The sequence below is a fragment of the Pristis pectinata genome, chromosome 5 (genome assembly GCF_009764475.1).
Source record: "Pristis pectinata isolate sPriPec2 chromosome 5, sPriPec2.1.pri, whole genome shotgun sequence".
In the NCBI taxonomy this organism is placed as follows: Eukaryota; Metazoa; Chordata; class Chondrichthyes; order Rhinopristiformes; family Pristidae; genus Pristis; species Pristis pectinata.
In genome coordinates, this window is record NC_067409.1 from 19,457,268 (window position 1) to 19,479,829 (window position 22,562).

The following is a 22,562-nucleotide window of genomic DNA, read 5'->3' on the forward strand; positions in this document are numbered from 1 at the left end:
CTGAAACCAATTGGGCCTAGGACACTGCCGAGTGGATTCTTCTGTCTTCCACCAACAACAGCTCTTGTAACCGTTTCTCAGTACACAGGCCTGTAAAATCATTGCCAATCACCTTGTTTCTCTGTCAACCTTTGTTCTCAGATTTCCTTTTTATTTTAAAACATCTGAAATGGCTACAAGTGGAACAGCCAGACTATAGCTGGAATCACAAACAGCAACTACGATTTCCACATTGAATTTCACAAATATAATCTATACATTGCACTGTGATCCTGGACAAACATTTCTGGATGTGTCAACTGTTTGAAAAGATTAAAAAGAGGCCAAAGAACATCTATATCACTAACAGCAGAGAATTCCCTAGTATCCCAGCCAACTAATCTCAGTGAAAACAGAATACATTCAGCAGTATCCATAGTTCAGGTCAAAGAGTCTTCAGAGCTAGGAAAGAGAAAACAAGTTGGTTTTAAGTTGCAGAGAAGTTGGGGGGGGGGGGGGGGGGGGGGTAGAAGAGATTTAAAGAGGGTTGGATACGACAAAGGGAACATCAGTGGCATGCCGAGGCCATTTGATATGGGAATAAGAAGTCAGCTGTCAATCGGGACAATTAGAGGGTGATAATAGTGTAAAATATTGCACAACTCATCTCTGACCAGTTCTAATACAAAGTAAGTGATTTATTAGAAGCTGGAAAATTCAGTGAAATCCAGAAGGCTAGAACCTGCCCAGAAGGGAAATGAGGTGCTGCTCCTCCATCTTGCTCAAGGGTTTGTTGCGACAGTGCAGAAGGCACAGTCAGGTTACTGTGGGAGTGAAATGAAGAATTAAACTGAGGACAATTGGAAGCTTCACTACTGTGGACTGAACTTGTTGCTTTGCAAAGTAATCACCTAGTCTGAGAGTGGTTGGTGAGGACAGAAAGGCAGATGGTCCTATCCTCCCCCACTTTCCTCTCAGCAATTAACAGGCACGTCATTTTGACTCCCTTGCCTGCTCTTCACCAACTACTTGCCTTCTTATGACACCTTCCCTTACAACTGCTCCTTCACCTCTTCCTTTTGCACTATCCAGTGACCCAAAGAGATGTTCCACACGAGGCAGCAATTCACTTGCACTTCTTCCAATCTATTGTTCTGCATTCAAATTTTTTTTTAAATCATATCTAAATTGACAACTTTCACTGAAAATTATAGTGGTTCCTCCAGCCATTTGTATCTGATCAAACTAATATGGAGTAGTGGCTTAAAATCATTGTCAAAGCTATAATTCTACTCATTCAGCTGTGGACCTACTAATTCTTTCAGGACTGGTTCTGAGCTATAAATAAAATACCAAGCTTTTCCAATTCTAATAATGTAGCATTCATTTAGATTCCACTACTCCTATGATAACTGAATTGATTACATCCTGTCCGAGACCACTGACTGAAGTGCCAACTGAACAAAGCCGAAATCGCTCAAGAATAACATGGAAGTGGAAGCAACGCACGGCTAACAGAGGGTTGAGAATATTTTCCAATGCATGATTCACTGGAACAAAGAAAAAAGCTGCTGAAACAACTCAGTGGATTAGGCAGCATCTATAGAAGCAAATGGGCAGTTGACGTTTCAGGTCAAGATCCTTTATCTGGACACAAAGAGTAGAAGGCCAGTAAAGAGGTGGGGCAGAGGGTTGTGATGAAAGCTGGCAAGTGATAGGTGGATCGAGGTGAGGAGGGGTTGATTGGAAGATGGAGTCAGGTGGGAGGAAGAGTGGAGATAAGAGGCTGGGAGGTGATAGATGGAGGTGATAAAGGACTGCAGATAATGGGATCTGATATGGTGAAGAGGAACCATATAAGAGGTGTGGTAGGCAGATAGGAAGTGTGGGGAGGGGACCCAGTGGGAGGAGTGTGTGGGTGATGGATAGATGGAAGCAGGTGAAGAGCAAGTAGAACATGATCCAGACTTTAAAATTCCAAGTAGTACAGATAGTATTTTTTATTCTAATCGCTCCATTAAAACTCAATGTTTTGGCAAACCAGATTTTTTTTCTGGACTATCCATTGATGGATATAAATACTGAATTAAAGTAGTTATTGTGCTAAATAACTTACCATTGGAAAACACGATTTTAGGTTATATGAAGTTGGGATATTTGCTGCCATTTTGTTCCCATTAACACAAAAGTGGGTTAATGGGAACAAAATTGGTATCCTCTAGATTTAATAATCTAAAAGATAACAAAATTATTACTTTTACTAACTTTGCAGAATTGTATTAAAAGTTCAAATGCATAAATTAGCTGTGGCAAAACAAGGTTACTGTTTTGAAAAGCGATTCACTAGAATCATTCACTGATCGCAAGTGTGTGGCACTTATGGCTGTAAATAATGATTGACCAAAGATAATTTCTTAAAATAGTATTAAATTATATAATTTTATATTAAACATAACATAATATGCAAAACGTTTGCCACACAGAATAAGTCAGTGGGCTGGCATTCCATTTCAAAAGTAGCACAGGTAAGTTAACCATCACTGCAAAATCTCAGTACTGTGGCGACTCACCGTCTAGTCGGGCGAACCGGCTCGGCAGTCGGGTCGCGCGGCGTCGGAGCGACGAGGCCCAAGATGGCGGCGGGCCTCATCTTTCCGAGCGACGGGGAGAACCCGCGCGCGGTAAAGTCCTGATGACGTAGGACTTATGTCATTGCCGGTTTTTTTGGGCGGGAGTTTTTCTCCCTTAAAGGGCCCGCACAAGGCGGGAAAATAAACCAGTTCTGTTTGGCAATCCTCCGAGTGAGTCTTGTTTTATTCCGCGGTAGCAACCGCTACAGTACTCAATTAAAACTGTCAAGCTGATAATTGAAGGGCATCTGATGTCAATGAAGACACTGGAAACAAAACATGCAGAATGTACGATTAGTTTTGTCTTCTGCAATCAGAAACCAATTAACTGAAAATTAAGGCTATCTTTGTTTTGCCAGGGATGTGCCTGTGTGCCTGCCCCACCTGTTAAATTTACTCCCCCTCCCAAGCAACAGATTCAATAGTAGACTGATGAGCTTTGCAAGAGGAAGATGGGCCGTGTGAAAATTAAAATTGAAAAAAGACTTGAGAATTGTGGAAAAATAATGCCCAAACATCCAACTTTAGCAGTGACGCAAAGCCACTGGAAACATTGAAAATACTTACATTACCCAATAATAGCACATTTTCATAAGGCTCCTGGCAGCTTACAAATCTCACACAAACTCAAAAACTGTCAAAGTTGCTGCAGACATCTTAATCAACAGGCAGAGAACAAATATGGTGCCTATTTTGGATTAACAAAGTTTTAGTCTTTAATTCAACAAAAATGCTCCAGAAAGCACTGCAATGGATCAGAATCCCAAAATAGACTCCTATGGCTAATTTAAGAGCAACAATACTGACCAACAACAGATCTAACTGCAGGACATCCAAGCCTGTGCAGACCAGCACCATGGAATGATACAGCAGGGAAGCCCACTTGACCCATCTCACCTGTGCTTTAGAATATTCTGATTAAATCTCACTTCTGCATTTTCACCTGCACTCTGCAAAGTACTATGTCATTCACTTTTGAACAAGTACTTAATCCATTCTCAGTAGCCTACTCCAGATTGAAGTGACAACTTTGCACAAAGAATGTTTTCTTAAACATTACCAGAAATGTCTACCCTGAGGTTACTCTGGTGGTGGTTGGGGAGAAAGGGAGAGAAGTAAGTTTCCTCATTTACTCCATCAAAACAACTTTTCAACACTTCTCTCAAATCTACACATCCTACTTTGCTCCAAAGAGAACAACCCCACTTTTTATGATCCCTCTGTATAACTGAATTGCCTCAATCTTATTTCTGGTAAATTGCTTCAGGAACCCCTTAAAATATTGACAATTGTCTTACAGTTGCTCAGAATCAAACAAGAGCCTGTACTGCATTTCTCTATTAAAATCTAATTTTAGAAAATACCATCTCAACTTGTTTTATCACCAGTGGAATGGAGAATTGATTTATATAGAGTGACTGAGCAAACGATGTCTGTACTCTCATGAGTTTAGTAAAACAAGGAGATTTAAAGAAGATTTGAAGCGAGTTCACAAAGTAGACACTGAAGCAAAATGTCTCCCCCACCATCCCCCCCCCCCCCACCCCCAACAGGGGTAAACCCAGCTTTTGACACCCTTTCTCTTCAGAGATGACAAGGATGTATCCCAGATCTGCCAGTGCTCTTTTATGGAAAATACCCAATCCTCAATCACAGATCTGCAATTACAATTATCAGGCTTCCTTCTGATCTAAAGACATGGATATTATCCTCCGTCAGGATTCCAATCACCTCAAACAAAGTTGAGAGCTTTCAGTGCCAAACTGCCATCCCTGGGCTATGGAATTTTTCCATAAATAATGCCATTCAAGTTAATGCTTTAGGCAGTGGACTTAACTAGGTAATACTGCCAGATGAGCAAAGCCAACCAAACCAAGAGAATCAGTTTAGCTGCTTCAGTAACGAAGTACATGCACAATATCGGGAAGCAAAAAGTGAAAATTCCAGAAACCTTTCAGATATGTGTTCTTCCAATACAATTTTATTGTTTGAAAAAAATTAGACATTGAGAAACTGGAACTATTCAGCTTACAGATACACCAAAAGATGAACCTGAAGAATCATCGCACCAATGGAAAACTGACACATCGAATGATACACCAATCACAGTACAAACCCCTACTGTGAAATCAAAAATTCTAGCTTCATGCATAACTATAAGCAGACTAGCTCTATCCATACAGACTTTGTAATAGGATGATCACATGTAGGCACTTACAAGTTCTACATTTAAGGTAACTGAGATACTCCAGACTTTCTGATCATAATAAGTTACGTTATGTTTAGTGCCAAAATATCCACTGCAGTCACTTTTGCATCAGACCATGCGTTCAATGCTCCACAACAATGCCACAGCAAGTATTTGTCCTTGTATCGCTGCCTCAGTCACTTACTGCAAGCTACGGTAACTAACACACTCCAGTTTTCACCAAATGTTTGTACTATGCTATCCATGGCAATTCTGCCAGAAACTGCGTCATCTGTTTTTATTTTCGTTACGTAATCATTGCTCCTTTCACTTACCACAATTTCCACTGCTAACAGTCCATATCTATAATAATTATACGACAGTCATATCCTTTGAACACAAGATGTCACTCTGCCTCCAAATCTGATAAATTATTTCATTCTGTTCTCTATGTGGAAATAAGATTAGTCAGTAATTAATTCAAATACCCAAATTGGAAATGATTTTTTTTATATAAACACCCGAATTACATTCCTGCAGAGTCAGAGGTAGCAGCAATGGGAAGACAACTATTTTGCTGAAACACAACAGATGAAAAGAACTGACAAAACCAGTAAATCAAGATGGAAAATAACCAATTAGAAAATTAATCAATTAGCTTCAAGCTATTATTTTCCAAAAGCTCCTGAAAATAGGTGGTACTGATAAGGCAGAGTGGTGTGCATTAACAGAAGAAATAAAAGAAAATGTAATAATATTCAATATTGCACGAAAATAGACACTCAATTTAATCACACTTAAATCATCTCAGGTATCATACAGCAGACTAGCATAACATCACTATTTTACCCACTTAACTACAAGTTCAACAGAACACAACTCAAAGCAAATCATGCACTGACATGAATCAGCATCTTACCCAAGAAATTGAAGACCAAACCTAGAACTTAGAGAGCAGTCTTGATTTAGATGTGCCTGCTGTTTTCCTTAAAATAAATTTATGAAAACTATAAAGAATGGATTCGCCACTTAATAATTGAGCGATAATACTTCCACTGTGCTTCCTTGTACACAATTGCTTATTGCCACACAGTATGTCAGTTTAAACATTCAAGCATTCAAAGTTTACCTTACTCATGCACTACATAGTTGCAAGGACTACCAAGTTTGTGTCAGGAACACACTCTACAAATCATTTGTAAGAGTGTTCCATTGCCTCAAGCTACAATTTTCCAGAGGTTCCTTAAAAGAAAGGTGGTACTGGTGGAGTGAAGTACGTGGGTTAGAGAAAATGACAGAAGTATTTACAATTATATGTAGACAAATAGTAAAGATTGTGGGTAATCAATGTCTTTAGATCCACAAATAGTTATCCATGATTTATATTAATCAAGAACAAAGGTCAGCAGAAACCTGCACTTTTCAAGTTTAGTCAACACTACAGAATGCTGTAGTGATACAAAAATATTACTCCTTAAGAGTCCAAATGTGTGGCAAAATGGTCTTCATTCAGTAGCATTTAACGGAACCAAATGTATCAGCCAGTTGTATTTGCCAGTCATTATTCCAGAAGTCAATAGAGGCCAATAGTAAGAGACAACTGTAATTGGTAGGCAATATCCTTGCAGCTGCATAAATAAAACAATCAAAGATGTGTTTGTTCCCCTGTAACTTTACAACTCATTTTATCATAAGCTTTCTAATCATGCTACAGCAACTTCCATTTTTATAACAATCTAGGCATATTCAATAAGGCAGGTTTTGTTGAATAACTGAATGTGTCAAATGAAGTGGAATTCTGGACCGAGGCATCTTTAAGGTAGTGTTGGTGCTGCTTCATTTGGTTTGTTTGCATTGAATTCAAATTATTTTAGATCTGCACCAATTTGCAAGTCTTCCAAGATATCAATACACCACTAAAGTGGCTGTCGGGGCAATGAACAGTATAGTAGCAGCTACTATAAACGTGGTGCCAATGTATGGCACATATTGCCCTGCAGTCAGCTGCCTTGTACCCATAGTACTTGATGCAACATGGTAACAACACATTAAGTTACACAGTACTCTACAAATGTACACAATGCATTATAGGGTAGAAGCCATCCAGAAAGAAATTTTCATATGGAGACTGTCTGGGAGTGAATGATCCATAGCTGAGTATAGATGGATTTAATGGAGTCTCATGTCTGTTATCTAGATGTCAAGAGCAATGAACATTCAATCCTGGAAGGCAGGTTCAATACTAATTCAGCAATGTTAAAGTCAAAAAGCAAATAGAAAACATCATATACACAATATAGTGTGCACTTCTAAAGAGTCTTGAGCAACATGAATAATATTGCTGCTGAACAAAGTTCTTGATGTTCTCACTGGAGACTTGAATTTAGAATATCCTTTTATCAGTGAATTGTTTAATGATAAAAATAAATACACACTTTCATACAACACATTTGGCCATGCTTAACTGCACGTTTATATGCAAAATACTATGAAATGCATTTCTCCTACCCACTCTTCCATCTCAATAATATGCAACATTCTGACTAGACCACATTTGATCTATTAAATTATCTATAGGCCATTGCAGTAGATGAGTGCCGTTCATCATTTTGCTGCTTTGCTGGACTGACAATATTTAGACATTGCAAGTGTTCAGGAAAAGGCAATGTCCAAAGTTTGAACACCAGCAGTATAATTTAATTCACAGCAAAATATAATTATTAGGCTCTTCAGTAGCACACCAGTTGAACAGTTACTGTATGTCATAACATTTACCAATGTCTCCTTTGAAGAAATGGTCCCAATTTAATTATCCATTAAAGCATTCCACAGAAATAAACTTCAGATTTCATTAGTTTTGCTGCAGTTTTATCAGCAAGCTGTTTAAAAAAAAATCTTACAGAAGTTCTTTAAACATGGAACCAAGCTTAAGGAGTCCCAGCTTTAATACTGACAGTCCCCACTCACCTTAATCCTAGGGTGATCTTTGATCCTCTCAGCATCCACCCATTGCCCTTCCAAAGGGAAAGATTGAACAAATTACTCTCAACTCTTCATCAACTCCCAAACTATAAATTCCCATCTTACACTGTTTATTCAGCCGAATTCACTTATAATTTCTTCCAGTTTAACGCCCAAACTATAGGTCTTCTATACTTGTCAAATTTCTGATTGTTGAGCTAAATTGTTCACAACTTTGCATTCCTACTTGATCAAACCAATTTCCACAACTTACACCTTCACCTCCACAGTATACCATTCAATAGTGAAACCTTGAAACATAATAATTCAATGCTCCATTCTGACATCTATCATGCACTCTAAACCAGCTTAAAAGCTCCACTGCCCACATTCTATTATGTACCATCCAGCACATTCAGAATTGGTTTTAAATTCTTAAGTGTAATCTATCCCAATTCGTAAATATTCCAATGTTTATAATAGCCGCAATCCCAAATCCTCCAATTTCATGCCTAGTCTTCGCAAAACTCTCAAAATTATACCAGAGAACAAGCTGATCCTTATTAAATCTACCCAAATGCAGCAGTCAGGAACCAAGTGGAAGAAAATGGACTGCAACTATAGGTTACAGTCTTCAAAACATGAAACACGAGTTACAGTTTTGGGGGCAGCTGAATGGCTCACGGTGAGCCATTCCACTCCTCATGCCTGCTTCTCTTTGGCTGAACGTAGCTCTGCAGTTTTTCTGCACCAATCCCATATTCCAAGATTACTTCAACATTAATTTGTGTCTTCAATCTACTCAATGATCAAGTCTCCAAAGTTCTCTTGGGTCACTACTTTTGGGTGAAGCAATTTACAGCCATTCTGAATGGCCAATTTTGACACCATGACCTTGTCATGCAGAAATGCTTAGATAGGAATCTTGGTCAGCATGGACCAGTTGGGCCAAAGGTCCCATTTCCAATCTGTCTCTCTCTGGACGCATCTCGAAATGTCTACCCCCATTTCTACTAAGGTATAGCAAGACTCCATGTGGAATGTGCACAGGTCTAGTCTCCCTATCCAAGGAGGATATACTTGCAGTAAAGTTTACCCAGATCAATTCCTAGAGTAGTGGATTTGTCCCTCAGGAAGAGATTATTGGACCTGTACTCATATTTAGAAGAAGGGATCTCACTGAAGCAATATTGTGATGGGGCATGACAGGTTAGATGCAGGGATGATGTTTTCCCTCTACTAGAACCAGGGGCTTCAGTCTCAAAATAAGGCAGCCATTCAGGGTTGAGATGGAAATAGAGCTGGAGGCTCAGTCACTGAGTAGATTCAAGATCAATTGATTTCTTGATAGTAACATAATCAAACGTGGGGTTTGTGCAGGAAACTGGTGTTGAGGTAGATCAACCAGGACCTTTTGAATGGCAGATTACACTCAAAAGATTGAATGAATTGTACCTGTCTCCATTTCTTGTTATCTGTTAAATCTGGGTACATACACCTTATTACAGGCAAAATTCTAAATACAATTTTGTAACCGAAACTAATCAAGACATAAAGGAACTAAATGCAAAAGATTTAGCTACAAAATGTAGAACTTGAAAAGAAACACATTTTAAAGTAGTAACATCTCAGAGTTGCCATTGATAATTCATAAGACTACTTTTAACCCCTTGAGGCAGCACCAATACTGCTAGAAATTTATTCACAAAAAACACAAGTTAAGGAGTCTTAGCATTGAGATAGACTTGTATTAATCTTCAATCTCAAAACAATAAATGCAACCTTTCAAGTTTTTGTTTAAATTCGAAACTTTGCCAAATAGGTAGGCAAATCATAGTAGAGGTAAAAAAACTGAAGGATTGTAGTAGTGGGGGATTAGTAGAGGAGAATGGGCAAGTAGTTGACATGTCTGTGGAGGAACCCTTTGGAATCAGTGACCAAAATTTAATAATTCTGAATCTATTCATGGAAAAGTTTGGCCCTAGAATTAAGGTCTAAAATTGGGGGCTGATTTCAACAGCACAAGGCAGGACCTGGCAAAAGATGATTGCGAGCATCTGCTCAAGGGAAAAACAACATAAATAAGTTGTCGAGGGGTGGGGGTTGGTGTTTAAAGTTCAGATAGAAACTCAGAGTCAGAATGTCCCTGCAAAGCAAGAAGCAAGATGCTAACATTAGGGAACTTTGGTTTACAAAGGAAGTTGAAGGTTCGATCAGAAATAAGGAAGCACACCACGCATTTGGTATTGACCGAGTCCTTCGAGGTTTATTGGGGATACATTGGTATTGGTTTATTGTCACCTGTACTGAGGTAAAGTGAAAAACTTGTCTTGCATACCATTCGTACAAGATCAATTCATTATACAGTGCATTGAGGTAGTACAGGGTAAAAACAATAACAGAATATAGAGTAACAGAACTCAAATTAGGAGGGCATAAAGAGAGCATGAAATAGCATGGGAAAGCAGGATTAAAAGAATCCCAAAACCTTTTCAAGTACTGTATATTAGAAGAGGGTAGCTAGGGAGTGTGTGGATCCAAGGGATGAGTGGGGTCCTTAACGAATACTTTTCATCAGTATTCCAAGGGAGGAGGATGCGGAGGGGTGCACTGATATGTCTGTATCAAGAGGAAGTGTTAGATATATTGGCACACATTAAGGTGGATTGAAGGGAGACCTTAGAGGTTTATAAAATTATGAGGCACAGATAGGGTAGATAGTCAGTCTTTTCCCTAGGGTGGGGGAGTCTAAAACTAGAAAAGCATAGTTTTAAGGTGAGTTGGAAGAAACTTAAAGGAGATCTGAGAGGCAAGTTTTCCCACAGAGGGTGGTGGTTATATGGAATAAGCTACCAAAGGAAGTGGTAGAAGCAAATACAATTACAGCATTTAGAAAGATATTTGGACAGGTACTTGGATAGGAAAGTAGAGGGATACAGGCAAATGGTGTGGATACGCATCACGATCATGGACGAATTGGGCCAAAATACTGTTTTCTGTGCTGTACAACTCTGACAAATGCTTGTTCATTCTCAATCATTCAAAAAAAAATGCTCAATAGTTTTGCAGCAGTTGTTCCCAATTTCTGCTTTGACCAGATGGCAATATCATCACCAATCCGAGACTGTGACGATGGGTTTGGAATGAATGAAAAATACTTGAGGCCCAGAACATGAAACAAGCTCCACAATCGGTACTTTAGCACCTTACTACATAAAAACTGGGTCCACAGAGCCATTGGACAGACATTCCGTTTTTTTTCGTACTGACTCAAGTACTATAGAACAAATGAGTAAATATCTCAGTACATTCAATGTCTACATGACAGTCAACCCATTAGAAGATGCAGAACCACAGCACATATTAGCAGCCTTCCAGAACACCAGTCATTGAATCTGTTATTCAAAGAATCTGATTAACCAGCATCATAACTTATCTTGTCCTCATTGGACATCTGTTTCTGTATATCTGCAACAGTAATGAAAAAGCTTAGAACAGGAACTATGCCAGGAACATTTTGGCACTGGACCTGTAGCAAGTGAATGTTGCCCTAGATTCACAAGTTCATAAGTCTTGAACCCCACCCACGTACGTTACTATCTTGTAATTGTCGATATTATCAAGTATAATAGTTATTCTTAATTATACTCTGTAGGAGAGGGTCCGAAGGAAACTCATGAGAATGATCCTGGGGATGAAAGGGTTAACGTACGAGGAGCATTTGATGGCTCTCGGCCTGTACTCACTGGAGCTTAGAAGGATTGGGGGGGGTGGGAATCTCATTGAAACCTAGCGAATTTTGAAAGGCCTGGATAGAGTGGACGTGGAGAGGGAGAGTCTAGGACCAGAGGGCATACCCTCAGAATAAAAGGTCATCCCTTTAGAACAAAGAGGAGAAATTTCTTTAGCCTGAGGGTGGTGAATCTGTGGAATTCATTGCCACAGACGGCTGTGGAGGCCAAGTCATTGGGTATATTTAAAGTGGAGGTTGATAGGTTCTTGATTAGTAAGGGCGTCAAAGGTTACGGGGAGTAGACAGAAGGATGGGGTTGAGAGGGAATAATAAATCAGCCATGACTGAACAGCAGAGCAGGCTCAATGGGCCGAATGGCCTAATTCCACTCTTATGTCTTATGATCTAGTTAAGACTTTGTCATCAATTTTGTGCACATTGATATAAATGTATTCTGCCATGGAAGGTATTTGCATGTAATTGAGGAATAACTAATTGCACTATGAAATCTAACAGATATCACTACTACAAAGGTAAAAACAGAAAATGCTGGAAATATTCAGCAGGTCACGTAAAATCTATGGAAAGAGCAGAGTTAATGTTTCAACAAGCTTTTATCATTCCTGTGATCAAAGGTCAACGAGAAATGTGAACATTGTTTTTTCCTCTCCATAGATTCTACCTGACGTGCCTTAGTATTTCCCAAACTTGTGTTTATTTCACATTTCTAGCATCTGCAGTTTTTTTTTGCTTACCTTTGAAGTACTCACTTATTTGACACAGTCGAAGAAAATAAAGAAAACAGAAATTTTACATGGGCTCCTTCTGCCCACCCACCCATCTGTTGTCTTCACCTTTCTCACAGTTGTAGTGAAGTTGCACCATGGTCACACTTGATGTGCCTTCACCTTACTCCACCCAAAAAAATATAAATTCTCATAATTAAAATTAATTATATAGTGGTGCCTCTTCAAATCCAAGCCCTTCCAGCTGTACACACCTTTAACATCCACTCATTACACCATCAGTATCTCTGCTTGAATACTTAATGACCGAGCCACCACAGCCTCGAGTAGCGACTCTCTTAAAATCCAGTTCTTTGACCAAGCTTCAAGATAGGGATCATAACCTTGCCCTCAACTCCTCCCCACCTCCAACATTCTCTGGTATTACACATTTCAGAGATCTCTGCTCCATCTTGAGGACAACCATGTCTTCAAATGTCAAGGTCCCAAGCTCTGAAGTTTACTCCCTAAAAATACCAGACATCTGTCAAAAGCCACCCTCTTACCAAGATTATGATCACCATACCTCCTATCTACTGATGGGGTTTGGTCTCAGTTTGATGAATGCTACCGCATAAGTTTTATAACAGGAAAGGAGCAACCCGCATTCTATTTATCCTTAATACACTTTGAGCTTGTAAACCAGATCTTTAAATTCATCCCAGCACATTTAATGCTTCTAAAGTGTGGTGTGCCTTTCTTGCCCCACCTTTTCACTATTTTGAAATTAAACTCTGTTGCTCAAACACGATCCTAGTCTCCCTCATTCATTCACCATCAGATAGTGTTAAAACCTGTCACTAAATGAGTACTTCCTCATTTCATTCTTCCCTTTTCCCTCAACAGTGGCATCTTGCACACATTACACTTTTCAGTCCTTCAATTTCTCATTTCTAGATAAAAGGATTATTGATGGGGTTTGTATTTCCAATGAAAAAGGGCAAATTAAGAATCCCCCACTATTTACACAACTGTGAACTTTATGAATGTAGATGATTGGGTAATACACAAATGGAAGCATGAGAAGTTGTACACCACGTGTCCTACACAACTCTTCTGTGAAACAATCAGATTCCATAATTTTAGATTAGTACATTGCAGGACCAACACTCAAAATGAGATCCTGATCAGCTTTAATTTTGCCCCAGCAATAACATGCAAACTGCTTACTTATACATTTATCAAATAACATCTTTTCAGTCGCAAAATGGTCCAAGGCCATACAAGAGAAATTATCAAATTGAATTTCGCTGTTTGGGTATTTTTATGACAAAATACCAGCTACTCCTATACAAGGGAATGAAGTGAGCTTGGTGTACACTGAAAAGTCAAGCTTAAATTACTCCTAATCAGAAATATTCAGCCACAATTAGAATGGCACAAAGTTCAAAGAATTAAATTTAAAACAATTCTTTAAAACAAACTCATCAAATCAGCCGTGCCTGAAAAGTTGCAATTTGAATTCTGGCATTGTACATCCAACAGAGGAACATCAATACGATTCAGAAAACATTTTTTTAGTGCACGTCTGCCTGCTGATGATATATCCATTTTTGGGGCCTACAGCTGAAACGTTAAGGACAATCAAAACAGAAAAAACAAGGCCTAGTTTAATTACATATTCAGCAGAAAGCTTAAGGCACTTTTGGACTTCGATGTTTAAAAATAAAGTTTAAACGCTCTCGTAGGCCAAAGCCTACATAATATCCTTAGAAAAGTTTTTCGCAGCAAACCTCTGGCAGCAACAGACGCAGTGCGGTCTGGTAGTTAGCTGACACAGCTACGAGTCTCGCTGACATTTTTAAGTGGGCAAAAGGGCAAGCTTCGTTCCCTCAAGTTGACAAGCGGCCTTTACAGACACGTAGAATAATCACTAAATCGCACAAGATTCAGCGAGCCTGCAATCAAAACGGCGTCGCTGGTTGGATTTCTTCGCCCATCATCCGAACAGAAAGGGCGGCTGGGGGTTGAGGAAGAGTGGGGCGTAACAATAACTGTTGCCTAAAAGAAATGGGAACTTATGGACCGGGGTTAGAGTGGGTACAAAAGTACCCAAGAACCCTTCAGGTTGCATTGAGAGACCTTGGAGGGGGGGTAATCTCCAAACATATGGGTGATACTCGTGTCACTCACACAGCCAGAAATCTTCAGCGAAGTGCAAATAAAAAGAATCACTCACGGCGAGGGCTCTTCTGCTTTGTGTGTGTGTGTGTGTGTGTGTGTGGTTGAGCCCTCGCCATTCATTAGAGGGAAGCACATGTTCTCCACCAGCTCGCTGCACAGCCCACTCCCCACCACCCATTCAGCTTCACCCCGACCGAAGCAGACGGAAGGGAGTCCAAGCCGAAGACGGGGTGGTGGGGGGAGAAGAGGGAAGGGCCTGCGCCGGCCGAGGCCTATCCACGGGCCCGGACTAGTGAATAGTGCTCACCAGCCCCAGGGCTAGAGTCGGAAAACTGGGCCGAGGGGGCCAGAGGCCGGGCCGGGCCGGGCCAGCAAACATGGCGACCGCCATGTCTCCCGCCACCAGGGCCTCAGGCCCCATCCTCACCACCCCCCCCCCCACCCTCCCCTCACAGCCGAACCAACCCCCACCTCCCCTCCACCACGCTCACCCCTCCCCTTCCCCCAGCCATCACCCACCGAGCGGCCGCTCTCACCTGCCGGTCGGTCGGTCTCCGCCTGCACTTCCTGGGGCTGCCGAGTTGATGCAGTGCGAGAGCGTGTGCGCGTCTTCCCTTCCCTTCCCCCCGGCGGCGGGGAAACAACAACAAGGAGGAGGAGGAGGAGGACAGGGCCCTGGATACGGCTCGCACCAACTCTCCCCTCACAAACACGCACACATGCACGGATTTTCGTGCCCGACCCCCCGGCGCTGCGCCGCTAACCGATCCCGCGAAGACGAAAAGAAAACAAGAGGAGGCCTTCGACGACACGTTTCGGGGCCTGGGCGCCGGGCTTTTCGCCGTTTTAATCCCACTCGGGTCCGGTTGGAAAAAGCACTCGTCGTCCGATCGCTCGCCTCGGCAGGGAGGGGGGGGGTGGGGGGGACGGGCAGCTCCAGGGGGAGGGGCGGGGCCGGCAAACTTAGCGCCGGAAGTCCTGCCTCTTTCCGCTGCTCCGCACGGCCGGCCGCCGTCCATTGTCGGCTCTGCCTGTCAATCATCTCGCTTTCCCGCCCTCTTCTCTCTCATTCCCCCCCCCCCCCCTTTCGTTTTAATTAATGGGAACCTAGCGGAATACGAGTGCGGCGGTGGGTCAGGATTCCAACGCCGTTGCACCTCCCTTGATTTGCAAAGAAATGATTGTGTGTGTGTGTGTGTGTGTGTTTTGGTATTACTTGTTTTGCATCGCTTTCGGTGCACGTTTTTTGAAGTCCAACCGTAAGATCAATGATGGTTTGTCCAGAGCGGATGGGAGGTTGTGGTGGTGCGCATGCCCTCACTGCTCATGGAACTCCCGTACAGCTGTTTTGTGCCCCACTTCCAAACTCAAGACACCCGAGGTATCATTATTAATCGCGTTCAATAATCACTAAATAGCACAAGTGCAAAACAAAAGCCATTTGCCATTCATTCTCATGTGATGCAAAGCAGAAAACCCGAAGCAATTATTTTATCTTTTCTGCAAACAACCTACTTATGCTCGGCTTCTTTAAACATATTGATATCGGAGACAGGATATGTGCGTTTTTCGGTCTGTCTCTCTTGGACCTGTACAGAGTTTCCCGCCTTCTTCCCGTGTGCCGCAGTGCGTAAATGACGCTTGAGTGCACCTGGAAATGAAATCAGCTCTTTTCAGCCATCATTGCATGAGGCTGCATTCCTCTGACCTATTACTAATCCACACCAGTACCAATGAATCTAACGAGGGCTTCGAGTTGCGTCACGGGCATAGCGCGCTTGTACGCGTGCGTTGGTTGCTCCGGCTCAAGAGATTGCACCGCGTCTAGTGGTAGGAAAAGTCTTGGCTGCAAACCTTATCCCAGCTAGAAAGCACTCTGCTAAACAGTAAAACGAGTGTGTTGCTCTTTCACATTAAGCCCAAATGCTAAAAGATTACAGATACAATTTTATTCATACAATACGCTGTGAGCTTTTAAAGTGCCAGGGGAGGGAGAAAATTATTGATAACCCTTCAAGGGAAAAAAAGCAAATACTTAATTCATTTTTAGTGTTACTTTTAGCGAGTTCTGACCACAGGAATGAATAATACGCAACAGTGAGGGAAATGTCATATTTTGTTTTAGTGGAGTTGGTCGAAAGGCAAATGCCTTAGAGGGCATACGAAATAGACGTAGAAATGGGCCATTTGGCCCCTTGAGCCTACTCTGCTGTTCAGCAAGATCACGACTTAGCTAGCTCAACATCATTTTCCTGTCCCCATATCTCTTAACTGTTTTGAATGTAAGCAATGACTGAGCCTCCATTGCTCTCTTTTGTAGAGAATTCCAAAGTCTTCAATCATAGGGTGGTGAATCATTTCTCCTCATTTAAGTCCTTAAATAGTGTACTGCTTATTTTTGACTTTGACCCTTGAACACTGGGAGAACTTTGCTCTTCAGGTTAGGTTGTTGGCTAACCTACACCTGATATCTAAATATGAATTGGTGCTTCTATAAATACACCATCTTTCACAGGGGTATCAATGATTATATCCCAAAACACACACAAACCTTGTTCATGTAAAAACAATAACAATCATGCCTCAGTTTCCCACTGACAAAATGTTTAAATGTCAGTGGACTTTATCATTACAACTCAATTATTTTGGATTTCAAGATATAAAGCTTGTGTAAAGTTATTTTCGGATATGTAAGAGCCCTGTTTGTCTCAAACAGGAAAGTCCACCAGAATTGCCAGCCAACATTCTTATTTCAAACTTGCTTTATAGAGAACTTTAACTGGATTTGGCAAAACTTAACAAGGAATCTAAGAAGCCTTCACTATTTTGGCTAAATCTTTACCGTTCTTTAGGTAAAGCAGACAAATTGGATGAGCTTAGACAGACATCAAATAATCAAAGACCCCACCCACTCGGGACATTCTCTCTTCTCTCCTCTTCCATTGGGTAGAAGATACAGGAGCCTGAGGACGCGTACCACCAGACATGAGGACAGCTTCTACCGTACTGTGATAAGAATATTGAACAATGAGATGGACTATGACCTCATGATCTACCTTGTTGTGACCTTGCACCTTATTGCACTGCACTTTCTCTGTAGCTGTGACACTTTACTCTGTACTGTTATTGTTTTTACCAGTACTACACCAATGCACTGTGTAATGAATTGACCTGTATGATTGGTTTGCAAGACAAGTTTTTCACTGTACCTCGGTAAAAGTGATAATAATAAACCAATACCAATACCAGTCTTGGTAGGCATGCAACAGTTGGGCCGAAGGGCCAGTTTCCATGCTGAAAGACCATATGACTCTACAGGGTCTGGGAACTTAGGTGGTTAGGTTCATCCTGGAGAGTTTCTTGAAGTAATAAGTAGATGGTCCAATTAGGGAAGGAGCCATACCTTGTTCTGGGGAATGACCCTGGAAAGGTGATCAAAGATAGAGTGGGGGAGCATTTTTGGAACAGTGATCATAATTCTGTAGGTTTTAAGATTCTGTAGGTAAGGATAAGACTGGTTTGAGGGTGAAAGTGCTAAATCGGGGGAAGGCTAATTACAACAGTTTTAGGCAGGAACTGATGAAAGTAGATTGAGAGCAGCTGTTTGAGATTCAATCCACATCTGATGTGTGGGAGTCTTGTAAAGGCCAGCTGGTTAGAATTCAGAGCCAGCATAGTTCTATGAGGATGAAAGCTAAGGGTGGCAAGGTTCAGGAATATTGGATGACAAGAGATATTGTAAGTTTAGTGGAAGAGGAAGCATATGTAAGATTTAGGAAGCTGACATCAGACAAGGCTGCCCTTGAAGAATATAAAGGAAGCAGGGAAGAACCTAAATAAGGAATTAGGAGGTCTAAAAGGGACCATAAAATGTCCTTGGTGAGTAGGATTAAGAGGAATGTCAAGGCATTCATACATACATTAGGACAAAACAGGTAGCAAAGAAAAAAGTGGGTCCACTCAAGGGCAAAGGAGGGAATTTTTGTGTGGAGCTGGAGGAAGTGGGCAAGGTACTATATGAATACTTTGCATTGGTATTCACCAAGGAGAAGAATGTGAATGATGGTGAGATGAGGGATCATGTAGATGATCTGGGGTATGTCGATATTTAGAAGGAGGAGTTGTTGGGTGTCTTGAAAAATATTAAGGTGGATAAATCCCCAGGGCCTGATGGAATCTATCCCAAGATATTCAGGGAGGCAAGGGAGGAGATTGTTGGAGCCTTAACAGAGATCTTTGTATCCTTTTTGGCCACAGGCAAGGTCCCAGAATACTGGAGAATAGCCAATGTTGCAAAGGGCAAAAGGGATAATGCAGGAAATTATAGGTCAATGAGTCTTGCATCAGTGGTGGTGAAAGTTATTGGAGAAGATTCTTAGGGGCAGGATTTACTTGCACTTGGTAAAGTATTAGACTTTTTAGGGATAGTCAGCATAACTTTGTGTAGGGGAGGTCCAAATTTGGTTGAGTTTTTGAGGAAATGACGAAGATCAGCAAATCGTAAGTAAAAGATGATCAGTCATCGGCAAAAGATGACTGGATCAGCAAATTTGCAGATGACACCAAGATTGGCAGTGTAGTGGACAGTGAGGAAGGCTATCAAAGCTTGCAGTATGACCTTGACCAGCTAGGAAAATGGGCTGAAAAATGGCAGATGGAATTTAATGCAGACAATTGTGAGGTGTTGCACTTTGGGAGGTCAAACCATGGTAAGACTTACACAGTGACTGGTAGGGCTCTGAGGTGTGCAGTAGAACAAAGGGACCTGGGAATACAGATCCATAGTTCCTTAAAAGTGGCGTCACGGGTAGATAAGGTCGTAAAGAGAGCTTTTGGCACTTTGGCCTTCATAAATCAGGGCATTGAGTACAGGAGTTGGGATGTTGTGTTGAAGTTGTACAAGACATTGGTGAGGCCGAACTGGAGTATTGTGTGCAGTTCTGGTCACCTACCTACAGGAAAGATATCAATAAGCTTGAAAGGGTGCAGAGAAAATTTACAAAGATGTTGCTGGGGCTTGAGGACCTGAGAGATGGGGCAAGGTTAAATACATTAGGACTTTATTCCCTGGAGTGCAGGAGAATGAGGGGAGATCTTGTAGAAGTATACAAAATTATGATGGGTATAGATAGGCTGAATGCATGCAGGCTTTTTCCCCTCAGATTGGGTGAGACTAGAACCAGAGGACGTAGGTTTAGGGTGAAAGGTGAAATATATAAGGGGAATCTGAGGGGGAAACTTCTTCACTCGGGGTGGTGTGAGTGTGGAACGAGCTGCCAGCGGAAATGGTAGATGCGGATTCAATTGTAACATTTAAGATAAGTTTGGATAGGTACATGGATGGGAGGGATTTGGAGGGATAAGGTCTGGGTGCAGATAGATGGGACTAGGTAGAAGTTCAGGTCGGTATGGACTAGATGGGCCAAAGGGCCTGTTTCTGTGTGGTAGTACTCTATGACTTTTTGATTGATAAGGATGGGGCAGGGGATATTGTCAGTGAGGACTTTAGTTAAGGCATTTGACAAGGTCCCTCATAGTGGGCTGGTCCAGAAAATTAAGTTACATGGGATCCACAATGATTTAGAAAGTTGGATATAAAATTAGCTTGGTCGTAGAAGACAGAGTAGTGGTGGAGGGGTGCCCTTCTGATTAGAGGTATGTGACCAGTAATGTTCTGCAAAGATCAGTGCTGGGACCTCTGTTTGTAATGTATGTAAATTATTTGGTAGATGGTCTGATTAGTAAGTTTGCAGATGACACAAAAATTGGTGGAGTTGTGGAGAGTGAGGAAGGTTGTCAAAGGATTCAGCAATATATCAGTTGGAAATGTGGACAGAGAAATGGCAGATGGAGTTTAATCCAGATAAGTGTGAGATGATGTATTTTGGGAGGTCAAATGCAAGAGGAAGGCATACAGTACAGGGGCCCCCTGGGTTACAGAAGACCTGACTTAAATTTTAAAATCTTTCAAGGTAGGAAAGTTATTACAGAAATGCAAATTAGTATTCATTAACAAATAGTTTAATTATGGGAAGTTGGCGTGAACATAGAATTATAGGAAATATATGCAGAGTGATATGATTTAGGTAATTATGTAGTCTAATGAATGGATACTATTCAATAATATGGGGCAATTTTATTCTGATAATAGTTTCCAGTTCCCAATCCTATTTGATTTTTGTTGAACCAGGTTTTGTGGGTGAATTATTGGGTGGCCTTGCAGAAATCTACTGCATTAATATCAATAACAATTCCTTTTTTAATACATTAAGGAACAGATTGACTGTAGCTATATACACCCAGAGACATTTTACATCGTTAAATATGGTATAAAATATAGCAATGCCATAGGATTGAGATAAACCAAAATCCTGCCATCCATATCCCAACTCGCATCAAAGTTCCTCTTGCCAATAACTTCTGTACCCACGACATGCACTGACTTACTGAAAAAGTAGGTGATGGTGAGTTCTCAGGAATGTAACCCTTGCATAACTGGGGGATTGCCTATAAATGGCAGGACCCTTAGGAGCATTGATGTACGGAGGGATCTTGGGGTGCAAGTCAATGGCTCCCTGAAAGTGGCAACACAGACTGATGGGGTGGTAAAGAAAGTGTATGCTTACCTTCATCGGTCGAAACATCAAGTATAAAAGTTGGCAAGTCATGTTGCTCCTGTATAAAACTTTGAGGTTACATTTGGAGCATTGTGCGCAGTTCTGGTTGTCACGTTATAGGAAGCAAGGTGGAGGCTTCCAAGCTGCAGAAAAGATTCACCAGGATGTTGCCTGGATTAGAGTGCATTTGCTATAAGGAGAAGTTGGACAAGCTTGGATTGTTTTCTCTGGAGCATCAGGGGCTAAACAACCTGATAGAAATATATAAAATTATGAGAAGGATAGATAGGCAGAGTCTTTTTTTTTCTCCAGAGTGGAAATATTAACTACTAATGGACGTAGGTTTAGGGTGCGAGAGGAAAGTTTAAATGAGATGTGCAAGGCAAGTTCTTTTACACAGAGAGTGATAGGTGTCTGGAAAATGCTGCCAGGGGAGGTGATAGAAGCAGGTATGATAATTAAAGAGGCATTTAGACAGATGTGTGAACAGGCAAGGAATAAAAGGATACAGATCATGTGCTGGCAGATGGGATTAGTTGGATTGGCAGACATTGTGGGCCGAAGGGCCTGTTCCTGTGCTGTACTGGTCTATGTTCCATCTGGCTCAAAGTCCTGAAAAGTCATTTATCTGCAAAATAATGAACAGGATTTATCTACAGGTTTGCTCTTATTCTAGACATTTCTTATGCTGGGTGTACAAGAATATTGTGCTTTAAACTTATTTTTCAAGAATTCTAAGAATAAACCACATAAATCTACGATAAATTGGACATCAGAAAATGCTCACAATTGTCTCAGCATCTGAAGTGAGAAGCAGAGTTAATATTTCAAATCTATGACGTTTCTTCAAACTATTCAAATCATTTCCTCTTGTTTTCCACTGGGATTATTTTCAAAACGAGAATGAGAGGAATGTCCATTCACGTGGAGATACAAGGAACTGCAGATGCTGGAATCTGGAGCAACAAACAAGATGATGGATGAATTCAGCAGGTCAGGCGGCATGTGTTGGGGGAAATGGACAGTCAATGTTTCAGATCAGGACCCTTCATCTGGACTGAAAGATAGAGGTGAGATAGCCAGTATAAAAAGGAGAAGGGAAGGTGCTGCTAGCAAGCGATACGTGGATTGAGATGAGGAGCGGTGGTTGGTGGATGGAGAAGGGGAGAGTGGAAACAGCAACAGGGGCTGGGAGGTGATAGGTGGAGGCAACAATGGGCTGAACTTGATGGAATCTGATAGGAGAGGAAGGTGGAGCATGGAATCAATTAAGGGAGGTGGGGAGGGTGGAGGGGAACCAGTGAGAGGAGTGTGTGGGTGATGGGCAGATGGAGTGGGTGGAGGACGGGCAAGAAACAAGGTGATGTGGGGCTGGGGTGAGTGTAGGAAGAATGAGGTAGATCAGGCAGAGAGGGGAAAAGGGACTGAGGAAGAGCAGTTTATCTGAAATTAGAGAATTCAACATTCATGCTGTCAGGTTGTAGATTACCCAGGCAGAATATTAGGTGCTGTTCCTCTCGTGTGTGTTTAGCCTGACTCTGGCCT

At 41.4% G+C, this 22,562-nt stretch overlaps 1 protein-coding gene across 2 annotated transcripts in view; it reads right to left on the reverse strand.

Moving 5' to 3' along the window:
* The window catches only part of larp4b (La ribonucleoprotein 4B), a 79,425-nt gene extending 64,345 nt beyond the window's left edge, over positions 1 to 15,080 (reverse strand). For both annotated transcript variants that reach the window (XM_052016828.1, XM_052016826.1), the window contains exon 1: positions 14,937 to 15,080. The gene's annotated coding sequence lies outside the window, so the exon portion shown is untranslated. The remainder of the gene's footprint in view (positions 1 to 14,936) is intronic.
* Between the last annotated feature and the right edge of the window lie 7,482 nt (positions 15,081 to 22,562).